General features: G+C 37.1%; 1 protein-coding gene across 1 annotated transcript in view; it reads left to right on the top strand.

The window, feature by feature from the left end:
* The first annotated feature begins 1,537 nt into the window (after nucleotides 1–1,537).
* Nucleotides 1,538–18,344, top strand: part of ALDH1A1 (aldehyde dehydrogenase 1 family member A1) — a 58,545-nt gene continuing 41,738 nt past the window's right edge. The window contains exon 1 of the mRNA XM_037373843.1: nucleotides 1,538–2,705. The gene's annotated coding sequence lies outside the window, so the exon portion shown is untranslated. The remainder of the gene's footprint in view (nucleotides 2,706–18,344) is intronic.

Raw genomic sequence — 18,344 nt, 5'->3', positions numbered from 1 at the left:
CCTCCCTCCCCAGCTTCTTCTTCCCTGGGCCCATGCCCTGTCTGTGTCCTGGCACTCCCACCGTCCCTCCCCTCGCTGTTCTGAAGATGTCTGGGGTGGTTAGGATTTGTCAGGTCACACCTCAGCCTGTCAGGACATGGCGCCTCCTTTGCCCTGCTTCAGCCCATCGCTTCATTTCATCTGCACAGAGCCTGGCGACGAGCTGGCCTCGTTAGATGCAAATAACCACAGCCAGTCAAAATGAGCCTGCTATTTCCTTCCCACTTACCTGTCACATCCCCTTGGCTTTTGTTAAACCAGCCAGAATTTTTCTTAATCCCAGTCCAGGCAATGGTAGAGAGGCAAGTATGTACATGCACATGTCAGCACATGAGCGTGCAGGCATACGCAGGCATAAAGTCCAACAAAAGCTTCTGGTTTTGGGCTGAGGGGAGAAGGGGGGAGAGCTGGTTACATCCCTAACCATTGCCTCTCCTATCACCCCCCTTTCTCCCCTTCCTCTCTTCACTGTATGCTGCCTACAGAAACTTCTCCTTACCCAGTCCTACTCTGTTTTTGTTCTCTCTCACCTGCCTGTGTGTTGCATTCCCAGTATTTCCCTCATTTCCCCAATGTGAAGGTTTGATTCCTTCTCCCCCTTCTCCTCCCTTGATCTGACACCATGTTTCCTTCCCCACACTTCTTTCTTCCCTTCAACCTGACTCCCAGTGACACCTCTAGCCTACCCGTTTCCCTATTACCACCAGCTCTCCCCTTCCATCTCCACTTCTTCTATTGTTTCCCTAGCTTTTACCACTCTTCTTTCCTCCTGTGAGCCTGAATCTGGAGCAGATGCATGTGCTGAAGAGGTGAGATCCCATTTCCGGCAAGCCCTACAGCCTCAACTGCAACCACGCTCCCATCCTACCTCCAACTCTGCCTCCAACACGCTCTGCCTCCAACAAGTTCTTGTCCCCATCCCTGCACATGGGAAGAGGGACAGAAACATGGGATTGTTGGCCAGAGTCTTCTCCTGGGGCTGGGACAAAAAGGTGCTCCTCTAAACATGACATTATGCACAGGATGTGCACACCTGAAACACAACACTTATTTCAAGGTTGCTCTACATTAAAGTTGGTTGCTGCCACTTTGTTATAGGTTGCACTATAAAGCCCAGCAACTAACCTACTGGTAACAGCAGTGTGAGAGCAGGATCAGGACAGCACCGAATGTATTAAGATCGGTAGAGATTCAGATCTGTGTTTTTACATAGGAAATCTTCCAAAGGTCTATCGAAAATGTAATATATTCTATATAAAGATGTCTACACACAAAATAATTTGTAACAGTAAAAGTGAAGAGTGAAACCTCTTGTGCACGAACACAAAATCTAGAAGTTACTCTACTCATAGGTGAGTAAGTAACACGTAAGTACACTAGGATCATTCAGTTCCACAGTCCTCTTTGTGCGCATGACCCTATTTCTAACTCCTAGCATAAGGAAACCTACATTTACATTTGTTTGATACAGTGCAGCAAAACCTGACATTTCCCTGGCATTTTTTGTGAGGTTTAGAAAGAGAAGACCACTTTCTTCCATGAGCAGTTTGCATGGCATTTTCTTTACAAAAATAACTACACCAATAAATTGTGAATACATGCTGGATAAGCTGTTGATAGCAAAGCAATAGCTGGATTTTGGAATCTGAGCTGTTCTCCAGTGGGTGCTGAAGTATTTTCTAACAAGAAGCAAGCATCTGACTTCAGCACAATGTTGGATTGCATATATATCTTGGGTGTTTTTGCAAGGCATCTTTGCCTTTTCTTGGAAATGAAGGGCAAATCTGTTCTCAGGCCCTCATTCTCCCCTACTTTTCAGCCTCACAGTATCTGCACCTCCTCCCCCTCCCTTCTTTTTCTTTTCCTTTCTCCATCCCCTTTAAGTTGTAATTCAATCTCTTCCAACTCATGATCTCTTTTCTCTTTTTGGCACTCCCTCCACCCTCTCTCTCTCTCATTAGTTTAACTTGAGTTAATTAGGAATAGTAGGCAGCCCTCAATCTGTTATGTGTTAAAATAGAACAATCCAAAACAGAGAGGCACAGACACAACTATGTGATTTCATTGTCTAAGGGAGACAGAAAACCAGTGGGGATTCTCTTATCTAGACTAACATCTTCCCAATGGTTAATCTAACTGGCTTTAAAATGTTCCGCAAATGCAGATCTAGGATAACAGTCTTTCCATGTTTCCTTCTTTTTCTTTCTTTCTTTTTTTTTTCTTTTTTTTTATTTCATCATTGGCAAGAATGAGTGAATTGGATTGACATGGAGGTGATAGAGGAAGAGAAATAGTCTACATGTCAAAATGACAATGTATATTACATGGTTAACAGAATGAGTGGTACGTGCAATGGCTGCGGGTATTTTCATCTGCTGTGTTGTACAATAAGCTCCTTTTTTTTCCCAAGTGTATCATCAAGATCCCTCCCAATTCAATGCAGATTAAGCTTTTGCTTGAAGGATCTCTTTCTATGATTAAAATCACTTGATAAATGTGGGACTGAAGTAAGAATCTAAGTATTCACTTGTTGCTATTACTGAACTGTGTATATATAGAGGTCATGCCTGGCACTCTGACTGTAGCTCTGATCACAGACCTTAGGGCAGAGTGTGCTGTGGAAGCGAAATACAACAGATCTAAGAAATCCAGTCCTAATTGTAAAGGTAAGGCCTTGCATTTTTGATTGACTACATATGGTACTGTTTGGTTGAAATGCATTCTCAGGAAAGACAGGTATAACTGTCCAACTAATACGAAAATACATGGCTGTATAAAACATATACATGTCTGTCTGTGCTTTTATATTTATATATGTATATATAAATACACAAATACATAGTTTAAGCCTTCAGTGAGGGTTGTGTAAGATTTATGGACTATCAACAGCCAGATTTACGGCAATGGTTACATTAAATTGCTAATTTCGTATGTATGTGTCTGCATGCATAAGAAGATGTGTGACAGTAATTAGTGTTAATAATTTATCCATTAATTAGCAATGCTAATGCAAATATTCTTTGAAATTAAAAAATTCCAGTGGTCTTTTTTGAAATCTGATATCCAGGAAACAGAATGAAAAATCTATTTGAAATAAGGGAAGAAAGGGAGGCATTGAAAGTACCACAATCAAAATGTCATTATATATGTTAAGAAAAATTAATTTCCTTTCTGCCAAAAACAACTCTTTATGACAGAGAAAAGATCAGACTAATGGGGCATAAAAGGAATGTGTAATGAAAGCAAAGTATAAGCTTGATTATCAGAACATACAAGAATGTTAAAGCATTGGAGAAGATAATACCCTCTCAAGAAGACATCCTAGGCAGTTTCTTCTAGGGGTGTGTGAGTGAATTTCTAGCTGGACAGAATCAACATGAGACCAAATAAGGAGATGTTACACTAAATCTGGGAGGTGGGGTGGTGGGGTGTTAGAGTTTATGGTTAAATAATCAATTATTTATTTCCCAAAATACTTGTTCAGTTATGGGCAAACTCTACTAGATCCAGTAAGGAGAGAGAGATTTGGCTCTTATAATGTTCCTCCATTTGATCTTTGCTTTATATAATAATGCAAAAATGCAGTGGTGGATGTTGGTTTATTTTACACCACAAATGAGAAACACTTCTTTTTCCAAGGAATTAGAAGAACTTACAGTAATGCTTCTGTTTCAGTATTGACAAATAAGCCTGTTTAATTCATACAACCTTTTTCTTTCTATAAGCATTATAGACCACAATGTGCGAGTTGCATAAGGAAAAGATATAAACTTGTGATTTAATAAAAAATCCAGGACATTACAAATCTATGCACTAGATGACATTAAGAACTTTAAGCAATTTTGACATCTAAGACTATATTATTTCCTGTTCTATATGGGTAATTAAGTAACTTGAGGAAGCCATAAAGCACATATGAACTTACTTTAAACCATTGTTTAGTCAGAAACCAAAATATTAGGGGAAAATAGTGAAACTAAATTAATCTAAACACCTATCCAACAAATATCTAGAAAGTGCGTATCTTTAGAAAAGCAGAAAATAATTGCCATTCTATCACACATATAGTAAACATACTGGTGATTTTACAAGAGTAAACATATTTATTCTCTGACACCCTGCAGATTGGGACCATAGTTTCTGTCATTCCTTGTTGCCTTCCCCACGTCAAACTGATGTGCAAGCCCCTGAAAATGCTCTGTGCCTATAATAGCACACTTATCAGCGCAATGCTTACAAAACCTCTATCTTCCATCAACATATATGGCATGGCAGGAGTAAGAGAAAGGCAGTGCTGTGGCCTGAGAAGAACCACTTTAGTACGCCATAAACTAGGGCAAGTATGTGTCACGAGCTGAATGGAATGACTCTAGAAGATTGTTATGTAACACAAAGTGTAATCCACAGTCCTGAATGTTTTTGGTTCGGTGCTATCTATGAAATTCAGCCCAGACAGTTTCCACAGTAAGCTCAGTTTCAGCCACACTGAGTATGAGACTTTTCCAAAGCTGCAGAATGCAGGATCAGATAATAAACAGCTACACAACCAAGAGAAAAGTCACTTCTAAAATGCACAGGTAATGCAGGGGTGGCTGTGTCCTGTGGGAGTTGGTGGCACATAACTCTTTGTACATGCGGTCATCTAGCCTGAAGTATTACAAAAGCATAAAGTCAATAGCTTTAAAAGTTATCCTTTAAGAAACACTGCTTCAAGTGGATTAATAACTTTGGTATTAAAATCTACTATAAATCGCTTTGGTGTGATGACAGGTTATCATGTGTTATCAGTGTTTATGTTTGTATTGCAGTTGGTTTTGCCTTATTCTTGTGACATATAGAGATAGATTCAGGAAGACAAATATACATCTAGGATGAAAAAATGGTATTTTGGCATGTGAAACTGGCATTTTTGGATTTGATATAGTGCTAAAATTCACCTCAGAAGTAAAACTCAGCCAAAGAAGTATTGAAGAACTCATTGCTTATATGCCTAGAAAGGTTACTAAAAATACATAAAAACTAATATTGTTACTTAGACAAAAAAATGCAGGAAAATAGAAAAGAGGTGCTGCAAGCACAAAGGCAATAAAGCTCACAATGTTCAAGCTGTGGCAGTATAATCCATGATCTCAAATAATTTGTTTAGGCTATATATAGAAGAATATTAACTATGGTCAGAGTAGTCTTACATGCTATCTCAGGAACATGCACAATATTAATTGAATTGCTAATCTCCTCAGAGGCCAGAGGTTCAGCAGAAAATTTTGGTGGTTAATAAGATTTAATGTGTTAATACGGAGGCTGGAAAAGGATTTAGCTAGTCAGGACAGCTTGCTGCATACAGAAATATGCTACAATTTTGGGGTGTGTTTCTACAGTGTATTTTATCCTGCTTCTATTGCCTTTGGCAAGAAATTCAGATTAATTAGATCTGTACCTTTACACATACTTGCATCGTTGGACTGATGCTAAACAAATACGATATATCGGATAATGAGACCCCATATAATTGTTATCAATCTAACATTTTCTCATAAAACGTAAACTCCACACTTTTAAATAAGGAAAAGGCTTCCTGGGATTTAGATTTAAACAAATTGCTTTCAGTATCTGAGTGAGAATAGCAGAGCTGAGAATATCCATGTCCTCCTCTAACTTCACAAATTAAATGGAAATCATTGTGAAAAGACTGCAAGATCCCAACAGAAATGGGAACCACACCTTTAGGTGAGGAAACTGTGCTAGATGACAACATCATGGACAGATCTGCCACTGTAAATAATTTACTCACACTGACATATGGCATTGTTCTGTCTTCTGAAAGATGTTTTGTTTCCAAAAAGCAAACCCTTACTTCAAAGAGTAATGTGGCTGACATTTCTAGCTTTAAACCTCCTGCAATATGATGTGATTATTCTAACTATTAAATGAAGTTTCCTTGCTGTAGACGTGTGAGGGTTGGGTGGGTTTTGAGGGGGATTTTTTGAGGTTTGGATGTTTTGAGGTTTTTTTGTCTTCTGTCTTTTGACTGAAAAGCACAGAGGTACTTAAGTAAAAATTCTTATTAAGATTTTGATTGGTGTCCATGTCTCAGGTGACAGGTTTTTTTCTTTTTTCATCTTCATATAGCATCAAAAAATCTATAAAGAAAATATTTTCATCTTTTATTCGAAATATTTGGTTGTTTTTATATCTTATGGGGAGATAGCTGAAATTATTAAGACAAAAAGTAGACTGATTCTTACTGTAAAGGTGTCACCCACCTAAATTATTCTTTCCTTTTTTGTACCCTGACCATCCCTTTTCACAAACACTCCCCTTTTAATCCACTGCATGGCATTACACAGCGCCCCTGCATCTGCAAATGCTCACCATCAGGCAAAGCACTTTCTATCATGAATATTCATGCTGAATTTCCCATATTGGCTGTCCAGCTACAGGCACAAACCTATTTGACAAAATGTCTTTACATAATACTCAGGTTAGTATATTTTCTTGATTGTTAGCATATTGCTTAAAGCCTGAATTTGAGTAAATTAGTTTAATCTGTCATGTTTTCTAACTTCTGTTAGCATTAATAATTATTTCAAAGCTAATAAAGAAATTTTAGAGCCCTAACAAGTACTATCTTTTCAGATCAAAGGAAGCAGCTTTCCTTATTTTGTGGTCAGGTCTGGGAGAAAATGAGCTCAGAGAACTTTTATTTGGAGATATTTGTAAAGTTGTGACATTCTCATGTGTTTGGAATTTTAAAAGTTTTTCCAAAACAAATTGTCATGACTTATTTTAAGGAATATTCTTTGTGGTCTTTATATAACGGAACAATGAAATGTTGTACAAAAAAACATAGTCTTAAGAGTATGTTGTCAGACTATATTATTTTACTCTCCAGTTCATGATAAAATTAAGGCTTGGATAGCACACAAAGGGAATGGATTCAAAATGCCTTACAAAAACTTTCTTACTTGTAAGTTCACTCTTGCAGTTTCCATAGAGGTACCATGTCCAGATAGCTGTTCCTTTAGCCACATTTAAAAAAAAAACAAAAAAAAAAAAACAAAAAAAAAAAGCCACAGTAGATTTGTTGCTGACTTGCATTTAAATGCAGTATTTGTAAAGCTGTAACTACACTAAAACCAGAGAACACACTATAGTCTAATAAAATGTTCATATTTTATTTTATATGCTGTCATAAAGAGGAGAAATGGGAAAATAAATCATGACACTAAAGTAAAAACAACTCATGCACTTTGTCTTTCAGAACTTCTTACATTGATTATCCTTCTATTCAAAAAACTCCTGTCTATGATTAAATATTTTTGATTGTATTAGGTGAAATGAAAATGCAGTTCTCCAAACACTGAACATTTCTGAAGTCTAAGTACTAAATGTATCGATAAACTTACATACTAAGTGATGTCTTCATAGTCTTCTTGGACTTGATAGGAACTTGCATGACTTTTCTAGATAGTTGAACCTGCTCTCATCTTACAATTGCTCTTCTCTCATTGCAAATTAAAGCACTTCAATCCCATGTAATTTCTCCTCAAAGAACAGATATTCTATAGTTTTTCTAAGAATGATCCTGAGTAGAAATAGATGTTTTTCCTCACTTTTCGCAGAAATATGATGGTATTCTCTTCCGCTATTTAGTGTCCTTGGCAATGCAGGACACTTTACAAATGAATGAACAAGTAAATTTCTGTTTCTAAGAACTTAGACTACTGGAAAGATATTAGACAGGTTTTGCTCAAGTATTACACAATTATCTTTTGATTTCTGACAAGAAATCAACTACATGGATTTTGCTGACAAACTGAAGGCTGGAAGAGCTGGTATTGATGAAAGACTGAAAAAGGCAAGTGAATCTTGTGAAAAACAGACCACAATGTGTCAGGATTCACAAGACGGTAGACTCCATCCTGACACTGCAGTTGCATCACTGCAGTTACTTCTGAGAAAAGAACAAAATAGAATATATTCTAGTGTACAGCATATTCTAGCTGCCAGTTTTATCACTTACACTTGTAGTGTAGTGGAGTAATTTAGAGCAAGACAGAGGAAAAGCAGATTTATTATAGGGCCATGAAAGAGAAAGTGAGATGTTTCAGTGTTAGAAAGAAGGTCAAGAGCCCCTATATGGCCCCAGCGACAGTGACTAACAGATTAGGGTAAAATGGAAGAAATCTGGATTTAAAAATGCCTTTGCTGCAGTTCAAGCCCCAGCTCCCAGCAACCAACAAATTTTACAGTGGCTTTTGGAATATTTCTCTTCAAAAGGCACATTGCAGAGGTATGGATGCTTGTACACTGGAAGAGAACATAAATTATCTGCTTGTGCTTTCACTGAGGTAGTGAAAGGAGGATTTAGCCATCATTAACCTATAATGGGAAAATACTCAGTGCAAACTAAGAAACCAAAATTTCCTCTTGAGGTCTTACCTAACAGTTTTGCTTACAATTTCTCAGCTTGTTTAAATAGTTTTATACACACAGTTCTCTTTGATTCTAATTTATCTCTTTAACCCACAGTAGCTATGTCTTTATCTCATCAAACCTTTCTTCATCTTCATTGGTGTTCTTAATTTTAGTTTATATGTAGTTTGATAATTTCTCCTTTGTCTGTTCGTTCTCCCTTCAGTCCATCCCCTTTTTTACCTTTTCGCTTTGGTAAAAGTTTTCGTATTTGCCTACACTGAATTAACGAAAAATTCAAGGTGAAATTTTGAGATAACATTAGAATTTTCCTTAGTTTTGAGGTGAAATTGTAAATCTTTTTTGGCAATGGTCGGAAAGGAGTAGTTTTATGCAGACCTTATTCTGAATGAAACAACTGTGAGTTTATGTTGATTGTGAAAGACTAAATGCTATCTCCCATGGTCTTCAAAACTTCTGTGTCAGTGGAGTTTGGCAAATTAACTAATTAGGAAAGAGTATCAGTATTTTAACTTTATTTAAACTTTATTTTAACTTTAAATTTAAAGCCAGATTTATAACTTTAGCTACATGGAACTTGTTTTTCAGGGAAAAATTGTAAGGAATAAATAGTAATTTCACCTTCAACCACTGTCTCCTGCCTTTGACTCATTTTTGCCTCTCTGCTTTCTCCAGAACCTGCTGATAGTCCAGGTAAGTTTCAGTTTATTATTATCATTATCACCACCCCAGGAAAAAAACTTTGCATTATCATGCAGATAATGTGTAATTCATATAATTTTTTCAGTGCTTAGTATAACCATAATTATTGTGCATAAAACTTCACTTCTCTGCCATTCTACTACTCTCACTACCACGGCAATATGTCAGAATGTATGTATTTGACAAGCCTCAGCAGGATGTTGAAAAGTGCACTAAAAGGCTAGGAACATGTACTGATTTTTCTTGGGAATAAGAAACCTGGATGTTCTCAGCTCTTGTATTTTTCCTCACACAAACTGACAGAATCAAGAAGCTGTTTTTTTTTAATTACTCTGCTATTTAGTAGATGGAGCAGTCAAACCAAAATAGACAATTTTATTTCAAAACTTTAAAAAGATATTAAACTCTTCAGAGATTTGCTTTAAAGGTCTGAATTTGTTTCTTTTCTTGCAACTGTTTGGCTGCAGCAGCCAGATGATGTTACACACAAATGGTGTAAAAAAGGGGTTTATTTACATTCTTCATTATATAGATTACCAGTGATCTGGCTCCACTGGTGATCAGAGCAAGCTTTGGAGTATTACTCTACAGTTATATGACATCAAACAAGACAAAATGTAGTGCAAGACTGAAAGGTACTTTTCACTGTTTTATGTGTTTATGGAAAGAAAAGTACAATACACCCCACAGCTCCCCAACAACAACAGCAAAAAGACACACCAAAAAAATCAGAGAGATGGCTTTGCAGCTCCTGTTTTCTTAGAAATTGTGTAACAATTTGAAAATATGTGCAGCTTTTTTTTTCTCTCAGAATTAAATGAATTAGTAAATACTGGTACATTATATTGGACTACACTGTTTCCAGGTAAAATGTTCTAGCTTCTTAGAAAAAGGATATTTTTTTCTTTTTTCTAGTTGTATTCTTGGAAGGGAATTGAAACATATTTATTCAATCAGTCCCAAAAAGTTGATCCAGTTCTATCAGTATATGTAATAATCTACATTTATATACAAATGCACACATATGTAACACAACCACAAAACATACCTCTAACTTCAGATGAGAAGTGAATATTGTCACACACCCCATGCAGGATTTGGTTTTCACTGTAAGCTTGGCTCCTTATATTTGCAGTTACTAGGTTTGCACTTGTAGATCTGCTGGCTAGCACGTCTCTGTAACAAAACAGGAAACTAGTTCCCAGATTGTATGCTATTTACTTGATTTCTTGTACTAGGATGTTAACATCTTTTTTTGATACTGAGTTCAAGGGATCTTAGAGAAATTAATAATATACTTCAAATTTGTCATAACAGATATTCCTTTATAAATGCAATTATTTAATTAAATGGTACATAGAACTTAATACTATGAATTCATAAGACAATGGGAAAGCTTTTGACAGCATTCAGTGGAAACTAAACTAATCACATTGTCTTTCAAAAAATCATAGTAAAGTCTTTTAGCTGTTAATTCTCACTTACCAGTGATGTTGATGCATGGCATACATACACTAGTATAATACTGATATCAGCACATGAGAATTGGATTTTAACCATGACAAAGTACAGAAAAATGGGAATTACAGATCACAAACTAATGTGGTCAACTACATTACATCTAAACTTGACATCAAGATATAAGCCACAGGACAAGGGATAATGTCAGTCTTACTAATTATCTTAAAAGATTAAATTCTACCAACAGGAAAAAAGGACTCTTCATAATGCGCTACCAAAGTTTTATTCTATATCAGGGTTTAGATTCTGAGTCCTAGTCCCCCAGAGCACATGTATGCACAGATTTACAGTCTTGTTGAAGTCCAGTTTTCATTAGAAACATCAATATTTGTCCACAGAAATCTCCCTGAAATTTGCAAACAAAGAGAGGTTTTTTCTTTGTGTTAGTTATTTGTTTGTTTAAGTTAAATTAAACAGTTGAGAACTAGCAGAGTTGGAAATCCATCAAAATCCTCCATTGGCATTACAATACAAGGAAAATACTTGAGTGTCACAGTTAATTTGGAAATGCTGTATGACGAATCAATGTGCCAATTTATCCTTTATTTATAATAACTGATATTCCTACTGCAAATATGGTTCTTTCCTAGCATTTCTCATTCCACTTCAAATGTTATAAAGGTGAGTTTTGACCCCAAGATTGCTTACCTGTATGGGTGGTTTCTAGCCAGCTCTGTAGGAACTTTCTGGGAATAATCATACTAAAAACAAGCTGGAGCAGAGGGGGAACAAGATGACTCAAAAGAACTATTCTTGATTTCATATTAGTTTTGCATCAGTTCAATTGTAACTTCAGTAGATATAATTTTAATTTATTCTACTAATAGTAAGTTTCAAATCACATCCTAGCATTTAACTAGCATGATGTATGCAAAAGGCACGTTGGGTCTTGAGTAGGAAGGTTTTTCTTATTTTGACTGCAGAGATCTCAGTGCCCAAGACATCCTATATACCAAAAGACACAAAAATAAACCTTTCAAAAACACTGTAGTTTAAATCATGCTGATTATTAATATCAAATATGAATATTAAGAAAAATAAGAAGTGATATAAGGACATTAAAGAATAGAACTTTAGAAAATTATTTTTAAATATCAAAAAAGGTGTAGATTAAATATACCTCTGACTTTTTTCTTTTTAGCTGTACAATAACTTTTTATAGATGCTTTTTAAAACTTTAAAAGTTGAAAGAGGGTTATTTTCACATGTGAGACTTTCATAACTGAAGAACACAATCACGACACACAGGCTTATAAAGCACACATAGCAATTATGTAAAATCAGTTGAGGCTGTCTAAATCTTGGCTTTGAAACAAAGGTTCATGGAGGAAATGCTGAAAATTACTTGGCAGTAATTGTTGCTAACAATGCAGGTTAATAACTAGTGTTGGGTCTGATTCTGATCTAACCCTGACTACTTTGCACTTGCATGAACTCTATTGATTTGCATCAAATTATTCATGATGTTCACTGATAAAAGCTTTTATCTGTGACCTGTGGCATAAAATCTACCTCCTTTTTCATAATCAATTATCTAAGGAAACTTTAAACTACTTCATTACTTATTACTTGCTCTCATTTGACCTGTGTATTGAAAAAAAAACAGTTTTAAAAATTTAGTTTAATTTTTAACAGAAAAAAGGAGTAAATTTGTTCTTCTGACTCATGCAAAATGGACTTTACTTGATGTCACACTTTTTAACCATAGAATAGAGAAAAAAATAACAGTATCACAGAAGGATATTCTGTAAAAGTCATTCTATGTTTCCAAGACTGCCATGACTAAACCTACAGTAAATAAAACTATTCATTTATTAACTAAGGTGTTGTAATGCTGTTCTTTTATCAGTTTTCATTTTTACAGCCCAGATATTCTTTCCAGTTTTCTCAGAACAGTATTGCAAGAGAGATATAAATGTCCATCAACTTTCAGCAAATGGTTAGAAAAGCAATAGACCATTATTAATGTTTTAATTAAATAATATCCTGTTGACATGAAAAATAGTTTAGCCTGAGTGAAAAACACAGTTTTGTCAGTTGCTAATTCATGAATGGACTGTTTCTATGACCTTAATTTTGCAAATATTTGATGTCATGATTGAATAATAAGGAGGAATTAATAGAGTAGGAAAAATTCTATTGATACAAGTTAAATACAATTGCTTATTTTCTGTATTTTAGGGCAAATGCACAGACAGAAATTTATGAGTCTCAGTTACATTTTTTGGTATGGTTTATCCCAGTTTTGAGAGATTTACTTCTTCTCGAGAAGTTTAGATACATCTTTGATGCTTCAGACAATAATGATTTCAGTTGGGTTTATTTGTTTGATTGCTTTCTTCACATAAACTATCATCCCTTTTACTTTTGTCTGGAGTTTTTGATGATAAATTCAAGAAGAGACAAAAACAATTCCAAGTAATTTCAATTTTAGGAAATGAAAAATATTACGTGTTACGAGATATTCTTGCAACTTTTAGGAAACGCTGTAATGCTGAAATAGCTAGCACTTTGTCTTCCATTAGTATTACAAAGAAAGTTGCTTCCTGTGGATGAAATAGGTTCTATAGCTATTTTTAAAATGGTCTTAATTCTTGAAACATGGCTTGCTCTCTCTTATTGTACCACAATATACCCTGTTCCTTTAACATTTCCTCTTATTTTTATTTTGATGTTGTTTCTGTGATTGCATTTTAGTCATTATTTCATATTCAAATTGCCCTATATACAAAACTAAAACATCTGTCCCCAAAAACAATGTGCAGTACAAAACATGCTATTGAAAATACAGACCACAAAGAGCAGACACCCAGGTAGCAGAAGATGAGTATTCTAAAAAAAATATTTATCATCACAGAATCATAGAACCATAGAATCTTAGAATGGTTTGGGTTGGAAGAGACCTCCAAGACCATCTAGTTCCAACGCCCCTGCCATGGGCAGGGGACACCTTCCCTCAGTCCACGTTGCTCAAAGCCCCATCCAGCCTGGCCTTGAGCACTTCCAGGGGTGGGGCATCCGCAGCCTCTCTGGGCAACTTGTTTCAGCAACTTACGACCCTCACAGTAAAGAATTTCTTCCTAATACCTAATCTGAATCTACCCTCTCAGTTTAAAGCCATTTGCCCTCATTCCACCCTTCCAAAAAGTCACTCTCCAGCCCTCTTATAGGCCCCCTTTTAGGTACCAGAATATCTACTGCTATATGGTTTCCCTGGAGCCTTCTCTCTTCTGAACAACCCCAAATGTCTCAACCTGCCTTCATCAGAGAGCTGTTCCAGCCCTCTGATCATCTTTGTGGTCCTCCTCTGGACTGACTCCAGCGGGTCCATGTCCTTCTTATGTCAGGGACTGCAACGCTGACCGCAGTACTCCAGATGGGCTCTCGCAAGAGCAAAGCAGAAGGGGAGAATCACCTCCCTCAGCCTGCTGGCCATGTTTCTTTTGATGCAGCCCAGGATATGGTTGGCTTTCTGGGCTGCAAGCACACATTGCCAGGCCGTACTGAGCTTCTTGTCCATCAGCACGTCCAAGCCTTTCTCCTCAGGGATGTTCTCTGTCCATCCCCACCCAGCCTGTATTGGTGCTTGGGATTGCCGTGACCTATGTGCAGGACCTTGCACTTGGCCTTGTTGAACTTCATGGGGGGCACACAGGCCCAGCTCTCAAGCCTGTCAGGGTGCCTCTGGATGGCATCCCTTCCTTCCAGCATGTCAACTACACCTCACAGCTTGGTATCATCAGCAAATTTCCTGAGGGTGCATTCAATGCCACTGCCCATGTCACCGACAAAGGCGTTAAACAGCACCAGTCCCTATACCAACCCTTGAGGAATGCTACTCATCACTGGTCTCCACTTGGACATTAAGCCATCAATGGCAACTCTTTGTGTGTGACCATCCAACCAATTCCTTTACCCATCAAGTGGTCCATCCATCAAAAATGTATCTCTCCAGTTTAGAGACAAAGGCATTGTGCAGGACAGTGTCAAATGTTTTGCACAAATCCAGATTTAAACTGATATACCCACTTCTATTAAAGTATTTTGCTCTAGGTAAACCCCGCTAGATTTTTGATATATATTCCTTGGCTCCCAGTCAATCTTCTAAAGAGCAAGGACTCTTCAGCAGACAGGAAGTCTTTATTTTCTCCTGAGGGCCTGCTATCTACACAAGGATATTGTTAAGCTTTATTTACACTCCAGTGTAAATGATAATTTATTTATGGTAATTAAAAAAATGATAAATATTTGTATCAGAGCTAATTAGTAGACTTCCTTTATAGCCACCAACAGTAATTGTTCATCTATGGGATACTGTGCAGTTTACGAGGATACCAAGCTACTTTAGATATCCCTTTTGGAGTGACAGGATTTGTGCTTTAAAAAGTCCTGTTTCTCACCACTGATTATGGACAATTGCTGTACAGCTAGCCCAGGCATATATAGCTGTGTGGGCGTGGCATGCATTTGTTGAAGTGTGCCCCATTCCATTGGGCTAATCTTGATATAATTTATTGCCTCATCCCACCAAAATCAAACAGTGGAAATATGGCTGTTTTTCTAAAGGCGTTTTTCACTGGTTTTCTTCAGCAAACTTGGATTCCAGCATCACCAGTCCGCATGTTAACCTTGGTAACCGTGCACTCGGGGATTATGCTGCCCATGTAACAGTGAGTGGGGCTTCCACTCTGAGCCCCAGGCTTCCTTTCTAGGTGTTCTGTTCTCTCTTGCTCTGCTGTCGTACTTTGTTGTCTGTTGTGGAAGGATTTATGGTAAAAAGGTGAAATTATCCTGAACTTTGTTGTGAAGCTCTGTGTTCAGCTTACAGTCAAGCAGAGAGTGCCTTACTGTGTATGAAATCAGAACAAAATCTCTTGCTCCACTGGCAGGTGGGTCTCTGTGAATGAGAAAAAAAAAATCCAGCTGTGGTTGCACAAGTTTCTGTGTAGGAGCAGAGGAAATGCTTATTTGTCCCTACCTGCAGAAAGTGTCATAAGATGGAAGTGTCATTATGGATTCAGCAGAGAATAGGCTTAGGACAGCATCCACTATCAGCTCAAGCTATCCTTTGGTACCAAGATTACTAAATTCGTAGCACTAGTTTTTCTACTTTTTGTTCTGCCTCTGCCCCTGTTGTAGTGAATCAACGCAGGTTAAATCTGGACATTACTGGAGCAAAGGTGTTTGCATGAATCAGTCAAACAGTAGCTAGTATTATCATGTGTGTTCAGACTTGTTTGTGGAAGCATTATGGAGAGATATCTTCCAGGACATTTCTTCATACACTCTTATCATCCATGTAGCAAAAGGGAAGTATTTTTAACCAAGTGAGTTCAAATTTCAAACTCAAATAAAAAGTTATGCATTTGTCAGCTGCCTAACTCCATGAGTGTATACCTCACAGAAATTTTATAATGACTAAAGAACTGGTAATTGTGCTCAAAGATACCTGTATTTACATAAAAGGAATACTTGGATTTTCAGAAATGCAGGGTACTCAGTGTACTACAACACCCAAAGGAATTTGTGCAGTAGCCTTGAAAATCTTGTCATTTTGATTTCAGTGTTTCACAATTAGAGTTACCAGAGCTTGTACAACCCACCTATGTTTGGACTTTCAGTTTAGACAGGCAAAAATGGCACACATTTCACACCAGTTCTGCCTAATTTCTGATGTGTCTGACTTTCCACATCATGCTAAACAGTGACCACTGTTTCTGTTCCACTGCCATTAATGGGATGTCATAACGAATATTAACAATGTGAATAAAGCAATTCAGAGCAAGTCTGGTGATTTCATAAATTCTATGATTTTCACTTTTTAAACGTATTTTGGTTCTTTTGACACTTACACCTTCTACTCCTGACTTTTTGCCAGCATTTGTCAGTACCAGCAAGTGATTTGTATGAATCACTGAATAATTCCCTTTCTTAACACCATGTACAATCTTGTTTTGGAAGAAGTAGTTCAGCTAATCAGGATTTTCAGTAACAGTGATATTATTTCAACAAAGATTTTTCAGGTGATTTTTTTTGTGATAAGGTTTTATAAAGTGTAAACATATGCTTAAGCGTTGAAGACTGTCTAAATTCAGCACAGATGATAGATTTTAGCTACCAAACTGCAGATCGCAGCAGCCTATCCTGTTCATCTCTTGTTCCAGGTAACTTTTTACAACAGTGCTCTAAGTCACCATGGAAGATTATTCACCTTAAGTGTCTGGAATTATAGCAATCATGACTTTATAGAAGTTACTTGTTATGCCACCTTTTAGAAGGCATAACTGTTATGGAATATAAGGTGTAATTTTAATAGATCATCAGATGCCAAAGATGCAATTTGAAACTTTCCCAGAGTTGTAAATGACAAAAAAGTAAAGTAGAGAATATCTACTATCTGTTTACCTGCAATACTAAAATCCTGGCACTGTTCTACATTACAGATAGTCCATGCTAAATATATGCTGTCTTATCTGATCTATGTGGCTTTGAGCATGTCTAATACAAGATAATAGTCAGATTTCTTTAATGATCAAACATGCATTTTGAAGGGCAAGGTCTGCTTTCTATAGAAGCCCATGGACTAGAATTTCTTACTGCTGTGATTACAATCTCAGCATTAGACAAAGAGTAAGTCACCTGTCCCCTATTGATGGAGAATGGAGACACAGACACCCAGACTGTGGGAACTAGGAAGATATAGGGTGTTTGGTTTGGGTTTGGGGTTTTGGGTTGGTTGTTTTTTGTTTGTTTGGTTGGTTGGTTTTTTTTTTTTTTTTTTTGGGGGGGGGGGGCGAGTGGGGAGGGAGTGTGGAAGAGAAGACTCCTTTGAAAAAGACAGACTTGTGTCTACTTCTGGGAAAAAAAGTCCAGCAGCTTCTGGCCTTTATAAAAGTCAAAGTAGTTTCTGGGTAAGAGAGAATTCTATTCTCAGAATAGTCTTATCTACAATGTGAAGTAAATATTTCTCTATTAAATGCTGGAAAGGGAATTTCTATAACAAGTATATGGCTTTCAGACTGTATTAGCCCAGCATGCACTAATATAAAACCAGCAAGTAGAATCATAAATCTTCTGGTCAAGTCATTTTCTTTGACATAGGCATCGAGTGCCATCTGAGCTGCACAGCGTTTTGAAGACACTGATACTATTTTGGCAAGGTGACGTAAGACCTACAAGACTCTCCTGGACTGACACCTCACGGCAGCTAAGAAAGGCCAGGACATTTCAGATCAGTGCTAGTATTGAGCTAAGGGGAGACAATCTAGTCACAGGTTACCTCTGGCTGATTCTTGTGACACGCTGATTTCATTAGTTGGCTTGCCATCTAGCCCAGCTAAAGCTCTGCTTACGTCTGTGTGCTGCTGGCTGTTGAACGGTATCTCATGCAATGAATATGGGGCCACAATGAACCTCAAGAACATAGGTCAAACAGTTTGCCCACCTAAATCACAATGAATCCAATCAAAAAGTAACTGCCAATGACATTGGTGATATCCCACTGTATAATCACACCTAAGGAGAAAGGTTACTTGTACTCTGGAACTCTTTGTTTAGTTACTGATTTATTTTTATTTCATCTTTGCGAAGAAACACATGGACAAGTGATTTACAGATTCTTCCAGCCTAAGACTTTCATTTAATGT

This window comes from Falco rusticolus, chromosome Z (genome assembly GCF_015220075.1).
Source record: "Falco rusticolus isolate bFalRus1 chromosome Z, bFalRus1.pri, whole genome shotgun sequence".
In the NCBI taxonomy this organism is placed as follows: domain Eukaryota; kingdom Metazoa; phylum Chordata; class Aves; order Falconiformes; family Falconidae; genus Falco; species Falco rusticolus.
This window is presented reverse-complemented; position numbering and strand designations above follow the sequence as displayed.